This window comes from Galeopterus variegatus, unplaced genomic scaffold (assembly GCF_000696425.1).
Source record: "Galeopterus variegatus unplaced genomic scaffold, G_variegatus-3.0.2 Scaffold3524, whole genome shotgun sequence".
Taxonomy (NCBI): Eukaryota; Metazoa; Chordata; class Mammalia; order Dermoptera; family Cynocephalidae; genus Galeopterus; species Galeopterus variegatus.
In genome coordinates, this window is record NW_007729635.1 from 115,465 (window position 1) to 129,596 (window position 14,132).

At 34.7% G+C, this 14,132-nt stretch overlaps 1 long non-coding RNA gene across 2 annotated transcripts in view; it reads right to left on the reverse strand.

The window, feature by feature from the left end:
• Positions 1-2,320: 2,320 nt before the first annotated feature.
• The window catches only part of LOC103600970, a 41,074-nt gene continuing 29,262 nt past the window's right edge, over positions 2,321-14,132 (reverse strand). For both annotated transcript variants that reach the window (XR_551427.1, XR_551428.1), the window contains exons 2-3: positions 12,887-12,977; positions 2,321-2,504 (exon numbers count right to left, since the gene is read on the reverse strand). This is a non-coding gene — a long non-coding RNA (uncharacterized LOC103600970). The remainder of the gene's footprint in view (positions 2,505-12,886; positions 12,978-14,132) is intronic.

Consider the following 14,132-nt stretch of genomic DNA (forward strand, 5'->3'; position numbering starts at 1 on the left):
AGCCACTTGCCTGTGCCTCATTGTCTACCTTTACATTTATCCCACCCACAGGGTGTGCCTCTGTTGCTTGTGGCCAGCCTGAGCGTTACTAACATGGTAAAGGAGAGTGGAAGGTCAGAGAGCCGGGAAGGGGCTGACCTAGGGTAGAGCCTCTCACTTCTGTATCAGCTCTTTATGCTTCCCCTGTTGCTTCCATTCCTTCTGCCCCACCTCTCAATTGATCCTAGTATTGAAAAGGACCTTAAAGACCACTTAAGCTAACTAGTCATAGGGGCATTTGCTGTTCAATTTCCACCATTAACCCTCCTTCCTAACCATACGTACATTTTCTCCTTTGGGAAGAATAGTGAATCCAGCTGCCCTGATCCCCCTCCAAGGGACTAAAAAGGTCTCTATAAAGTCCTCCTGCCAGCTGTGCCTCTTTTCCTTATTCAGCCAAGGAACAAACACCAGTGTTAAGCTCAGCTGATAGTTTCCCTCTCCAGACACTTTAACTCTTAAGGGAAGAGACTACGGTCAGAGGAGCAATCGGTTCCTTTATCCCCCACCTGCCCCCTGCCCTGGCCATGCACCCTCCATGCTCCCTGGGTCACACTGCGCAGTTGCTTTTCCCTCTCCCCGCCACACTCTCCCCACAGGGCCTCCCACAGCTCACTCCACCCAGGCCTCCAGTACCTTCCCCGTTATTCTCTTCTGCTACTATATTCCCTTTCAGAACTTGTTTCGTTCTTCTTCTTAGCACCTATCACTACTCAGGATGTTACATACTTATTTAATAGTTTACTGCCTATTTCCTCACTCAAATATAAGCTTCACAAGACCTGGGCCTTTGTCTATTTCCTGTAGGATCCCAGTGCCTGGCTCTTGTGGATACTCAATAAATATGTATTTTAAAAAGCAAGAATTTATTCTTTCCACTGATAGTATCTGGCCTGCAATGTGGAGTGGTTTTGCCAACCAGACTTTTCGAAGTTATCGGGATTTTTCTCTTTTCCAAGCATGGTCTATTAGACTCTATGAGCAACTCCAAGCTTTCCCAAATTTTTTCAATATATTTTCTTCTTGCATAAGTCACCTAAGATGTTTAATTCTGCTTTTAAAGAATGAACCATAGTTTACATACTTCCTAATCAATGCTTGAATTTCCTGTAACACAACCCAAGGTTCTCTGTTCAACTCTGGGTAGACACCAAAAGAAACTGAAAAATTCAACATCCCTTAAATGGATTATCCTCACAACTGTAATAAAGTGGTTTTCAGTGTACCGAAGAAAACCAATGCAAGAGCATATATAGCTGCTGTGACAATTTACCACTTAGAAAGATAAAGGAAAACAAAACGGTCTGTGTTCCTAAGACAGAGCCATGAGAGGAAACCTTACCACAGCATGAGCAGTGAATTGCCATCAAAACTGAGTCTTCTCTTCTCTTTCAAAGCCCACCCAAGCTGGCATCACTTGTTCTAGGCATCTCTTCCTTTAAGTGTGCTCCACTACCCTGCTTTCTATCAGACATAAATAATTCCTATGCTCATTGCTTCCAATTCTCCTACTTCCTTCAACAAAATTATACTAATCTGCATTCTCCTATCCAAATGATTCATAAAACCAATTGTGTCAAAGAATTAGCTAGCCCACTTCGTGACATAGTTTTATTATATTGCTAACATTTTTTTTTTAAAAAGGCAATGTTCAGCAAAAGCACTGGCAAAAAATTGTTTTCACATAAATATGTCTCTCTTAAATCTATACTCTCTTTCTACTCTTATAGCTGCAGTCTGGTTCAAGACTTTGCCACGTACAAATTAGACAACTATCAATTCTAACTCAGCCTCCTAACAGTCCCTCACTTATAACATCAATATCCTTCAATCTATCTCTCACAATAGTAGGCGATCTTTCTAAAATACAAGTGGAGAATACAAATTCTACCTATGAACACAGGAATGCAGATATGAAATATTAAAATTTAAAACTTCTGAAAGCTGCTGAATAAGAATTTTCATACTTTGGAATTTAGAAAAAGATACATCAAGGCATGTAAATTTCAAAAAAAAAATCAATAAAAACCAAATTTAGCTGCGCTTCACAGTGGACACAAACAAATAAAGCTGCCTTATGCTAATGCCTTTGTAACTATTATGAGATACCATTGTGTCTTGCATTCTGTAGTCCTCAATCTTAATATTCCCATTTTGTACATTGCTATCTTACTGGTAATGTTCACACACAATACAGTGAGTTCTTAGAAAGTTCAGGTCAAAAATTACTACACCATATCTCAAACTCAACTCAGTAGCCAGAAAATGGAAATAAAACAATTTTTATTTTAATTTTGTGTTTTAATTTTGGAGACTAAATCATTTGGGGAGACACAGTAGCCATACTTCCAATATCCATCAGCATTTGAAACAAGATGTAAGTCAGGAGCTTGTGGTAGCCATCTTTACCACCACACTGCAGAGACCCCATCTGAGAATGATGCCTTCAGCAAAGAAAGCAGCACCTAGAGAGGGACAAAAACAGATTCTTGCTTAGAGTATTAGAATAGCTAGATCTAGCTGTGCCTGAAGCCCACATACTATCTAAACATTCCAGGTCAATCAGGCAATGAATGCATTGTCTTTTAGCAATATGAGTTCATTTTCTAGCACTGCAACCTGAAGAATCATGACTAATACAGCAATCTATTCTTTATAAAACAACAAAGTGAGAAAGGAAATCTAGAAAAGGAATGAATGGGTTTTCTCCAATGGAAAATCATGTCCATTGATACTGGGGATTTGCCAACCTCTTTGTGGAAGTTATGGACATTTCAGTCATTCCTTCATCTACTCGTTGCACTCTGCCCCAAGCCCTCTTCTATAGAACTTCTTCACACACCTGAGAAGCCTGAGCCTGCTTCCACAGCCCTAATGAAAGGGCAGCAAGCTGCAAGTCCTCCTTCCAGTCACAGTTGACTTTGCCAGGAGTGGACACCCTACTCAAAAGGGCCAATCCAAAAATTTCTCCTGAAAAACTGAAATTGTCTTGTCTCTGCTGATGCTTAAAATAAAAAGACATAGCTTTGTGAGAACATTTTACACACATGCTCATAAAAAAGAATCAAACAAACAAGGAAAAAACTTGTTGCAGCAATAACAAGGAATAAAACTAATATCCAATATACACCAGAAAAATACAGAAAGATAATAACTGCATTGGTATCAAACTTATTCTCATATCTATCCCGGCTATGGTCCTCTTAAGGTCTGGCTACATTGTTTTCCCTTGCAATAATTCAATATATTCCCCCCTTGCAGCTTGAGCTAGTTTGAATGGGTTTCAGCAACTTGCAACCAACCAATCTCTCTCTGAAAAATAGCCCATCAATTGTATGAGAAATATTTTGAGATCGTTTAAAGAAAAAGCTAAATCAATTCAAAGTATGAGTGAAGGTGGTCCCAACTTTTAGATTTGATTTGTGCTTTTGGTGACTCCACTTTAAGTGAAATCCCACAAAGGTAAATCCACTTGCCTATGCACTGTGTGTTTGCAGATTGTTCATTTCAGTTCTTAGCTTTAGCTGTTTGGACATTGATGGAAACCATCAAATAATTCAATACAGGCAGAGAAAATGAAAAACAACTATAAGTACCATATTTTTAAAGCATGATCTCAGATGTACTTATGGGTACTTGCCCCCAGAGTGATCCTTCTAAAATCCTAAACTGATCATGCCTTTCCTGATTCTAATCCTCTTATAGTTCCATTTCCTTTAATAGAAAATGCAAACTTATAGATGCTCTGTGCCTACTTACCTCTCCAACCCCATGCCCCACTCAGTTCTTCATGTATACCTTACTAGCATTTCTCTAAGTCTTTCAACACACTACCCCTTATTCTAGAATAAACTAAACACATTCTCCTGGGGTCTAGGGGCATTGTCAAAAGCAGTTCTTGCAAGCACAAAATTCATATGAAATATTCATGCTTGGTTGAATAAATCTGAACATTCTATTCAATAATATATACGTATTTGTTTTGAGATATATTTCCCTAGAATTGACAATCTGTAATGAGCTTTAAGATTGTCAACTTTATTTTTCTATCCCTAATGTCCATAGAGTGCCTAGCACAGATGAGGTGTTCAATAAATATTTGCCAAATGAATAAACAATAAATCCTTGTTGGATGAATAAAGCCATATCCATTCTGTGGCCCACATACCTCCTGGCACACAACTCTGTACGACAGCTTGAGAAGCAGGGCTCTGGTCATTCTGAACTGCTTAACTTCTGACACACTCCAACACACTCTTCAAGATACAATTAACACCATCTACTTGGAAGTCTTCCTCAACTCCCCAAGTGAGGAGTACTGCTGTGCTCTGAAAGCACCTCTAGTATAAAATTTAGTATACTGTATCATAATTGTTTGTCTGCTTCACTGTCTTCCTACAAGACTGGAAACTCCTTGAGATTGTGATCAGTGCTTTCTTCCCCTCAAGAGCACCAGCACCTGGCCCATCGAAGGCTTGAATGAGCATCGTGTTAAATAAACGAATGAGTGTGAATGATTCAGTTATAGGTTTTTGCTGGTCACCACTAATTATGGGAATCAGCATAGTGAGAAACTGTAAAATCTGGGTTATGCTTCTGACTGAAACATCATCTGTTACCTAACCTTTAGAAAAACTGAGTAGATGATGAAGTAATGACCAGGACACTTGAAATGCAGAAACACCAATTTTTAATGTGTTTGCACCAAGAGTGACCACACTACTATTTCTTCCACCTTTATTGGGCTTACAACTAAGTAGTCATGAACTAAATGAACACTGATGAAATAAAAGAACAAAAGTACACCCCTCTTCCCTAATCTTTCCCTTCATCCCTATGGCCTATTACTCAAAGAGGCCCAGTTACCACCGCCAGAACCTATGCTCAATCGTGAGCTGTCACGAAGGGTTCCAAACTTTATTCTTAGCACAACTAAGCATTTAAATATGTTGCAAAGTTAAACACTGATGAATTAGTCTGACATCCCAAATATTTACCTTTTGCTTTAGAAACACCAAAGGGAGAAAATCAGTAGTTTATGCAGTGTGGGTCACCGGTACATAGAATAAATAGCCAATCTCCGGTGCAGTTTGTACCCTACTCAACAGTAGGAAACCCTTCCAGCATTACCGTGTCCTTTATAATCTATAACACTTTGGGGAATCTGTGGATTGTTTTGCTGCCAAAGCACAGAGGGGGAAGGAGGGGCAACACGCCAGCTCCTCTTAAAGCAAGCACAAAAGTGCCATTCTCTCATCCAGCAAAACAATAAGATTAGCTGTTTTATCACTAATTTTTCACTCTCCTTGCCTACTTTGTAAACATGGCATGGATGACTTTGCTCCTTATCAGCTGCAAACTGAATCTGCCTTTGTTGAAGCACCGTCAATCAGCTGGCTTTCTGTGCATACACTCAGTGATATACCCAACTGAAAAAAGACAGACTTTCAATTTCCCTGTAATATCAGAAAAAATAAAAACAGAGAATGAAAAACAAAAAAGACTCTTCTATACAGTGTAACCTAGAGTTCATTTAGTCTGCCAGACAAAATGAGATTAAAAACCAATGAAGGTCAAAGCTATTAACATTTGGATCAGAGGGCATTTTGCCTGTTAGGATCTTGTTAGACTGGGCCTTTGTAATTGCCCAGTTTGTTTCCAGCATGTCATGTAAACACTAACATTAGCTAAAGCCTGTGTGGTCTCGGACTCCACATAGGCAGCTTTATCTTTGATTAGCAGCAAAAACACATAATTCTTTATATACCAATTTGAATGGTCAATGAACCTCTTCATTTTTGCTGGTACCACTTGATTGTGACATTTCCAAATGGACTGTAATTTGATTTCCCTTTAGAACCTTCTGCTGTTACATTTTTTAAAGCATATGATTGGCAGCTTCCTTGCACACTAGGCAACTTTGAGAGCCAGCATGTTATTCTTAACAAAGAATGCCCTTGATCATGAGGAAAGACTAAGGAAATTTGAGTGCCAGTCCAGAAGATAACCTTTTTTGATTAAATTACTGTCAACACACCATGAAACAGCTTCTTTCTCAAGCTCTGGCAGTAACATCTTTCCTTTTCTCTTATGTTTCCCAAAAGTTGTAGCTGAACTCTGACAGCATTTTCTAGACAAAATTTACCACTCTCTACTCACATTGTCCATTCATATTCCAAGTAAATATAACGCATAGGAAAGCACTGTGTAACTTTGAATACATGAGCAAGCCCTTCAAAAATAGCTGAGCAATGTAACATTTCTATCAACATTGGTACATGTAGAGAAAGCTCCTCCACCTTTAACACTTCCACTTTCTTCTCTACTCACACAAATACCTTAGTCCTCAAATCTCAAATCCTCTTGAAGCCTACTCTGACTCCACCAAATGTCAGGGGTCTCCTGATTTTATGAATGCTCATAACACGTCCAGGCTTTATGTGTGGACTGGTGTGATTTGCTTTTGTTTCTTATTTACTTATATCTGAGTCTTACATTATAATTATTTGTTAATTTCCATCTCCCCTGCTAGACTCTGAGCTTACTAAGGGAAGACCATGTGGTCCATCTTTTTATCATCAGCAGCCAGTCTTAGAATTGAATCACTGAATGAATGGATCTTTAGAAGAGCAGAGACCATATTTCAAATAGAGTACTATTACATTACTCCCGATGGCACTAAAGTTATTTAAATTAAGCAGCAGGGCTGTATGCAGTAGCTATATTTTTATATAATTCTTAATAAAACCTTATATGCACTAAGTCATTTGGGAATTACAAAAATTTCATAGAGTCTACTTGCCCTCTAGGTTCTTCTTTAAATTAAACGTTATTTGTTACATTGTTCTTACCTCCTTGCTTGGATTAGACTGTTAAACTGCAATGAGACAAATCCCCAATGAAGCTAGCTTTAAATACAGATATTCTCAAACAATACAGCCGAGACTGAGGAGAACTACGAAGTCAGATATCTACCCCTCTGTCTCTGTCTTCACATTTGCTTCTCAAGTGACCATTCCATTTTCTCCTTCACTTCTACATGGTACATCACTGCCACCTCAATGTTGTGGCTTCAGCCATTGAGCCTACATAATATTGTAGACCCAGAACCCAGAGCAATATGAACTGCTATATCTGTGTCTCAATCCAAAATTTTGGGATGGAAAAACTAGTTGGCCCACTTTGGCTTATGTTGCTACCTCTAGTTCAATCATTTATGGACAGTCATAGGATATATACACCTGACAATATCAGGGCTATGGGTGAAGTATATTCTATAAGAAGGAAATGAAAGAAAGAACAGAAAAAAGGAGGAACAAAGGAAGAAAAAAGGAAGGGAGGGAGGGAGAGGAAGGGAGGGGGGGAGAGAGAGAGAGAGAGAGAGAGAGAAAGAAAGAAAGAAAGAAAGAAAGAAAGAAAGAAAGAAAGAAAGAAAGAAAGAAAGAAAGAAAGAAAGAAAGAAAGAAAGAAAGAAAGAAAGAGAAGAGAGAGAAAGAAAGACATCTCCATTACACATACAAGGAGTCTTCAAAAAGTTCATGGAAAGATCTGTATTATCTTTTAATTCTGTTTTGAAGTACCCTCGTATTTCCTAACATTCATACTACACACAAGAAAGTTTGACTTCATCTTTTTATTATTATCAATCCAACCAATATTTATTGAGTTCTAACTGTTCAAGGTCCTAAGATAGATTCCCAGATACAAAGATGACTTGCAGACTCAGTGCAGGAGAAATACACACTCCAATGGGAAAGCAGGCATGGAAAGAGATAATTAAAATATACTGTGATGTGATAAAGGGTACTGTCAGCTTTTGGACAAATAGTATTTATTGGAACTTTTGGATATTCATATGCAAAAAACAAACTGTCTTAAGCCCTACATTTTATACAAAAATTAACATCAAATGGATCATGAACCTACATAGAAAATGTAAGATTATAGAATGTTTAGAAGAAACATAGGAGAAAACCTTCATGACCTGGAGCTAGGTAAAGAGGTCTTATATATGACACCAAATGCATGATCCATAAAAGAAAAAACTGATAAATTAAATTCTTGCTCTGCAAAAGACACTGCTAAGAGAAAGAAAATGCTAGTTACAGACTGGGAGAAAATATATGTAAATCACATTATCTGTTAAAGGACTTATATCTGGAATATATAAAGAACTCTCAAACCCTATAGTAAAAAAAAAATTGAAATTAAAAAAAAGTTTTTTTTAAATAGGCATAAGACTTAAATAGACACTTCACCAAAGAGGAAATATGGACAATGAGTAAACACATGAAAAGATGTTCAACATCACTAGCCATTAAAAATTATTTAACATTGAAAAATTCACAAATGTAAAGATGGAAAACCACATTGGCATTTCAATTGAGGCTAATTAATTAATTAATCAGAATTCCACATTCCTTCACATTAGAACATCTTTCTAAATGAGGATTAGAAAGACAATCTGATACTGTCCATCAAAAGCCTATTGCAGAAAATCATGCCTAATTATCAAATATTAAGAACATTTTCTTTAAAATCATAAACAATTTTCACTTTCATCACTTCTATTCAACATTATCCTGTAGAACTCAGCTAGCACTGTAAGAAAAAGAAACAAAAGGTAAAAGAATTAGAAGACTGTCTCTAGTAACAGATAATAAAATTGTCTTATTATCTATCTTTTTAAACATATTTTAAATTCTGTTTCTGATAACCCTGACATATGGACCACTTCTGGGTATGTTTCTATTGTCTGTGTTTTGTCTTGATTTTCACTCGTTTGGTTCTGTATCCTGACATGCCTGATCAGTTTTTGTTGAATGCTGGATATTATGAATGCAAAATTGGAGAAATTCTTAATAACATTTTCATCATCTAGGGAAGATTCAAATTTCTTCTGGCTAGCAGTTAGAGTTGGGGCAGATCACCTTGATCCAATCAGGTAATAATGTTTCAAGACTAGATTTCAGGCTTCCTGAGTTTGTCCTTACTCCTAAGGTGGAGTTTACAGAGATCATAATGAAAGCATGTAGTATTCATGAGGGCCTCTGGGAGAATTCACCTATAAAACTATCTGGGCCCATTGTTTTCTTTGTGGAAAGTGGTTAAAATACTAACGCAAATTTCAATGATATTAGAAATATTTAAAGTTTACTTTTTCATTTATGTCCATTTTTGATACACAATTTATATTTCCCCAGGAATTTCCCCATATACTCTGTTTTCAAATTTATTACAGATAATAAAACTGTGTTTAGTATTATATTATCTTCTTATCTCTGCTGTAGCTGGTTCCCTTTTTTATTCCATACATTTGTTCCTCTCTCTTATTTTTTATCTTGATCATTCTTGCTAGAGATTTGTGTACTTTATTAATCTTTTCCAATAACCAATTTTGGCTTTGTTGTTTCACTCTACTGTACCTTTGTTTTCCATTTCAGTTTTTTTACCTACTTTTATCATTTTTCTCATTCTACTTTCTCTAGGTTTACCTGGGAATTACTTTTCTAACTTCTAACATTAGTAACTCATTAACTTTCAACTATTTTTTATTAATATAAGCATTGAAATCTATAAATATTCCTTGAAAAACAGTTGTAGTTGTATCCATCAAGTTATAAAATAAAGTGTTTTTATTGACATTCAGTTTAAACTATTGTTAATTTTCATGTTTTGTTTGGATAAAATTTTTAGAACAGTAGTGTATTAAGTATAAAGTGGTTTGGGGATATCTCTTTGATACTGATTTTTAACATAATTGCATTTTAATCAGAGAAAGTAATCTATGTGATACCAGTTCTTTGAAATGTGTTAAGATTTGCTTTATTGTCTACTATATGGCTATTTTTTAATAAAAATCTGTTTGCTTGAGGAAAATACATATGCTATAATTGCAGTTTCATTAAATCCACTTTGTTAATTGAGTTGTTCAAATATTTCATATCCTGACTAAATTTTTTGGACCTATTGGTTGCAGAGAGATGTTTTTGAAAACCCCCCTCTATAAGAGTGGATTTGTCCATTTTTGCCTTATACATTTGGAGGATATACAAACTTATAAGTTTAAAATGTTCATATCTCCCTGGTAAGTTGAACCATTTATCACTGTGTGATGAGTCTGTATATCCTTATATATGATTTGGTTTTTATGTCTGCTTTTTCTAATAGTAGTTTAGATACTTCAGTCTTCTTTTGGTTAATATTTGCTTGGTTTATGTTGTTTCTTTTACCTTCAGCTTTTCTATTAGCTTATATTTTAGGAACATCTTTCATAAGCAGTATATAGTTTGACTACATATACTACCTGATAATCTCAGTGATTGGTGAGTTTAATCCAATAAATTTATATATTTGGATTTCTTTCCACTGTCATATATTGTGTTTTTGATTTCCAATGAGTTTTTTACTGCTGTTTCTTTTTTCCACAGCTTCTGGATTGTCTTTTAATTTTTTTATTCCACTTTTTCCTCTTTGCTAACTTGAAATTTATACTTAGCATTTCTATTCTGTTATTGGTTAACCTTGATATTTCATCATGATGTAAAGAATGACAAAGTCAATAGTTAATGTATATCTCTATGTTTCTTCCAAAAATTACTAGGATTTTGGAGTGCTCTAGCCTGATTCAAACCCTAAACCTAGATTACTTGCTATTATTGTCCAGTTCTTTATATATCCCTTGTTAGTATTATTTTTTTATTTTTAATTTGAAAATTATTTCTGATTGTTATTATTCATTATTATTTATTGTTGCTGTTTTAGCAAACTATTTTATTTATCTGAAAAAGTCTTTATTTTACCTTTGTTCGTGGAAGACATTTTGCTGATTACAGAATTCTCGGTTCACAGTTATTTTCTCTCAGCATTTTTATACATTATTCCATTTTGTTTTAGTTCCACTTCTACTATTGAGAAGTCTGAATTAATTTTGTCCTTGCTTGGTAGAGGACTTCTCTTTTCTTTCCACCTGTTTTTCAACGTCTTTCATTTGTCTTTATTATTCTGCATTTACACTGGGGTGCTCTAGGTATGGATATTTTTTTATTTATCCTGTTTCTTATATTGATGGATTTATGTCTCTTATTAGCCATTATCTCTTCAAATAATTACTAGTTCCCATTCTCTCCATTTTCTTCTTCAGGGACCAATTAAGTATATGTTAGACCTTCTCTTCTTTTCTTTTTTTTTAACATCTCTCTTATATTTTTTATTTTTTGTTTCACTATGTTGCATTATTGTACTTTCTTCTATCATCTATTTTTAGTTCTAATTCTTTTCTCAGCTTTCTCTAATATACTGATAAACTCATCTATTTTGTTTACATTTGATGAGTATAATTTTTTTTCAGAATGTCTCTGTGGTAATTTCCCAAATCTACCTGATCGTGTTTGATATTCACTTACTTCTGGCTCTTTTATTTCAAAAATCATCTTTTATTTCTTTAAATTATTTTATAAATAATTGTTTCATTATAATTATTCAAATATTAGTAGTCTTTGCAATACTAAATTTATTGTTTCTTTTTCTATTGAATCTGCTCTTAATGGATTATTTTCCTGTATGTTTAGTAATCTTTAATTGTAAGTTTATATTTGGCTAAATTTAACTATCAGGAGTCACATCCTGAAAAGCCTGAACTAAGAATATTTTTCTCCCAAGGAGATTCACATTTGCTTCTTTTTGGTACCTGTGGATACTGCCACACTGAAGCCACTCTGTTGAATTTCTCCAACTGCAGATTCCCTTGTCTATGAAGTAGCATAAATTCAAAGCCCCAACTTGCATGAATCAGGATACAGACAAACTGATTTCTTAGTAAGTTCTCTTCATAGAGTGGTATACATTTTGTTGCCTATCCTTTCATAGATCTACAGGCTCTTTACGTGTTCCAGCCTTACATATGTGTCTCAAATGGACTCAGGAACCCCCAATCCCTTGGCTGGCCCAAGACTTAGTCCTTTCTTAGTCCGGGTGGCTACTAATCTCCAAAATTCTCATTTCTCAGTATTAGTTTTTGCCCTATGGGGCAGCACCGACTTCTGCATCAATGTTCACCTATCTATATAGTTTTAGCGTTCCTTCAATTTTTCTGGTTTTCACTGATTTTTTTAACTTTCTTATGAGCTTAGCAATACATCTAAAATTATATTTCTTGTAATTTACTCAGTATCTGAGTGTTTTGTGTTAGCACAAAGCTTTATGGAATGCCTTGCCTTTCATACTGCAAGAAGCATTTATATGAGCTATTAATACTTTTTAAAATTTATTGTCACCTAATATTTTCAATTTTTGTTGATATTCCCTGAGCACTTAAAAAATGTTTTCTTTCTTTTATGATTTACTGTTTAATATCTGTTACTTAGATCTATTTTATTCATTATGATATTTAGGTCTTCTACATCCATAAGTTTTGTCTACTTGACCACTTATAAAATATTAGCAATGAGTTAATATCTCCTACTATGTATATGTTTCTATACATTACTCTTTGACTTTCTTGTCATTCATATTTTATAAATGTTGACACTATATTATTTGGTAGACAGATCTTCATAGTGGATTTACCCTTTATAAAATACCCTTCTTTATGTTACTTAATTCTTTTGGCTCTAAATTCAATGCAATCTAATATTGATTTCAATTCTATCCCTTTTTTTTGTTTGTTTTTGGTACTTTCTTGCAATGCTTTCACTCATCTTTTAATATCCAATCTTTCTTACTTACTTGATCTTTCTTATATGCATGGATTTTAGCAAACTACTCTTAGATCTTTTCTTAAATAAAAGAGAAATCTCTAAGATTTTTTTTTCTCCCTTTTAGAATTTCACATGGAGAAGGAACATACCTGCATCTGGAAATTAAATGAGTTTCAGTATCGATCTTCCTCTAGTTAGCTGTCTGATCTTCAGCACTTCCACGAAACATCTGCTTTCTAGCTGTTAGAAAAAATATATCTTCTTCATTTACCATTCAGGTTTTTTGAACTATGAATACAGAGAGAATTCCATGCTTTAAAGTTGTACGTATAAGATACCACCACTTTTAAAATACATTTTATCATTCCCTGTTAATTTTACTGGGAAGAGCCAAATTTAATCCCTTGTAAATTTATTGTTATCACTGAAACAGTCCTGTAATGTGCCCATTTTATTTCATCATAAATCATGCTAGAAAAGCTGAGACCACTACTCTGAACCACTAGAGTACAAGAGGTACAGCCATGCAAAGCACCTATTACATAATAATTAGCGAGTTAATTCTGTGTTACTGATTAAATTGGAGGAAACACATTTTGAGGCATTTCTTTTTTACAGATACTAATACTTATTTCTGTTCGTGGAGTATTTTATGTGTATTTTCTGAGGATCTTCCATTTAAAAATGTTGCTTGGCCTTCTGGTTTCTATAGTTTATGTTTTATGCCTCTGAATTTTTTTTTACAATGTTCTCATGATTGATGGTCCCCTATTATTCTTTACCTACAAATATGAGTATACTAAGCTTGTTTTATGTTTCTGCTTAGAATAGTATATGGCTTCTGGTATACTTCCTAGGTGATTTACTCAAAAATTTATTTTGGCTTTTATTTCAATTCTATAGTTCAAAGACATTGTTTTACTCAATAAGGAAGATGAAGCTCATGGAATTAATTTGCCAAGGAGTAAATTTTAAGAAACTGACCCATAGTAAGCCTATATTATTTTCTTGTTATCCCTTCCTCAAGATATCCATGGCCAAAAATTCCAGGACAGATAATAAGGATGTAAATTGAAAGCTGGTCAGCAAGAGTTATCAGATCTAACCCGGAAACACTGGAAAGATGACTATATCTCGAAAAATCTCTAAACCTATTATGAATTATAGTTTTATAGAAGAGCAAAGTCTAATTTTAATTTACCTTCCTGCTGGGGAAAAAAAGACAAAGTAAGAACTCATAAATAAGTCTAGGATATTTCCAGTCAACTCTTTTTTTCCCCATGAAACTAAGGAATTTTCTTCTTTCAAATTGAAAACATTTTCTTTTTTTTTTTTTTTTTTTTTTTTTTTTTTTTTTTTGTCAATATACACTGTATATGATTATTATGGCCCGTC